Source organism: Octodon degus, unplaced genomic scaffold (genome assembly GCF_000260255.1).
Source record: "Octodon degus isolate 3935 unplaced genomic scaffold, OctDeg1.0 scaffold00022, whole genome shotgun sequence".
Taxonomy (NCBI): domain Eukaryota; kingdom Metazoa; phylum Chordata; class Mammalia; order Rodentia; family Octodontidae; genus Octodon; species Octodon degus.
This window is the reverse complement of record NW_004524598.1, coordinates 16,910,159-16,911,981: the sequence shown is the minus strand read 5'-3', so window position 1 is coordinate 16,911,981 and position 1,823 is coordinate 16,910,159. Positions and strand designations below refer to the sequence as shown.

Genomic DNA, 1,823 nt, shown 5'->3' with positions numbered 1-1,823 from the left:
CTAAAAGTTCTCTTAAAAAAGCAATTATAAATAAGGAAAATAGGCACTATTCTATTCGGAATGCTGGGTGTCAGACTATGAACCTGAACACAGTAAAAACTCATAGGGCAATAAAATCTGACCCAAGATCACAAGGTGATAACTTTATTCAATCATATTAATGGGTGAAGATAATTTAGCAATAAAATGACTAACTGTGAAATACGGTATGTGGGAGAGAGGAATCTACTTTTTTTTAAATCTTTTATTTATTTTAATGAGAAAAAAGATATAATAACAATGAAACAGTTTCAAAGCAGGTTAGTAGGACAGTTACAATAATTAATATATTTCATATTGTTGTCTTCATAGTAGTTATTCAGAAGACAAGATGTAGACATGATATCTTGCCTAAACAATATTAGTACAAACCTTTAAAAATATGGAACGTTTCACAAATTTGGGTGTCATCCTTGCACAGGGGCCAAGCTAATCTTCTCTGTATCGTTCCAGTTTTAGTGTATGTGCTGCTGAAGCGAGCACCCTGCTTGGGTTTTGCATTTTAATGTTTTAGCATTTAAATAGAAACCAAAAAAAGCAGAAATCTCCTGATGTAAAAGCTGAACTGGAATTTCCATTTCCCATCTGCAATGTAATGAAATCATTGCTCAGCAATGACTCCTTACACACTTCTTTGAAATGTTTGTGTTCAGACAAAATCTGCAGTCCCTGCCCAAGGCACTGATGGTACACACACGCACACACACACACACACACACACACACACACACACGGTGAATTTATACCCCAAGCAACAGTCATATAGGCTATGACTAAGACTTTATGAAGTCTATTATTACCCAACTAAAGTAGCCTACAGCAGAAGCGACAGAAAATGTTCCTTTCTCACAACTTCGGAAGTACACCCCATGCACTGGGGAAGTCCACAGCGGACGATATTTTGACAGCATCAAATATAATATTTAAGAATTTAAAACTCCAGTGACATACAGCCTCCTACAGCAACAGGACTGACTTGTGAATCTAGTTGTGCCATCTGAACGCAGACAGCCTGCAAGCTCCCCACGTGGCTTCCTCCCAAACATGGAACTCAAATTGGCAGCTGTTTCCGAGCCAGTCACTGGCGTGCTGTAGCTGTCCCTCCCTGACCTTTCACTTGCAGTCAATGTGTTATCCTGCCTGATCTTTCACCCTTCACAACAGACTGCCAACTTGTGGATAAATTAGCACATGAGGAAGTGGGTGGAGAGCGCCACTGTGCAAACGAAAACACACAGAGGAATGCAGAGCTGAAAGAGCACCGCAGTACCGTGAGCCTGAGGCACGCTTTGCATTGATGACTGGCCAGCGGAAGTAAGTGTGCGTGCTGTCGAAGCAGCCAGCTCCCACTCTGAGACCCACTGGCCTGGTCTACACCAGTGGCCGGGGTGTCTGTGGGAGAAAGTCCCTGACAAGAACCGGCTCCAGCACAGTCGATGCTCCACGCCCTCTGAGGCTCCTTAAGGATCTCATAAGCTCATCTGACATTTGAAGGAAAATGTCCAGCATTTATACTGCGCTAAGTACTCACTGGTTTCTGTGCGGATAGTATAGCGGCATAGTACACCCTTAAAAACGTGGAGTGGAGTCATTTTTAGGAAAACGGGTGCACCTGGAGACCCTCATGGTAAGTGAAATACATCAGACACATGTGCTTAAATATTGCTTTCATATAAGAATATTGTTTTATATAAAAATGCAAGTATACATGAAGACCAAAATAAAAGGGAGATAATACGAAATAGGGAGATCTTTTGCAAAGGGGAAGAGTCATAAAGAGATGG

At 41.5% G+C, this 1,823-nt stretch overlaps 1 non-coding gene across 1 annotated transcript; it reads right to left on the bottom strand.

The window, feature by feature from the left end:
• Positions 1 to 415: 415 nt before the first annotated feature.
• LOC111815860 lies at positions 416 to 522 on the bottom strand. Its single transcript, XR_002820480.1, has one exon. It is a non-coding gene; the product is annotated as a U6 spliceosomal RNA (small nuclear RNA).
• Positions 523 to 1,823: the final 1,301 nt, after the last annotated feature.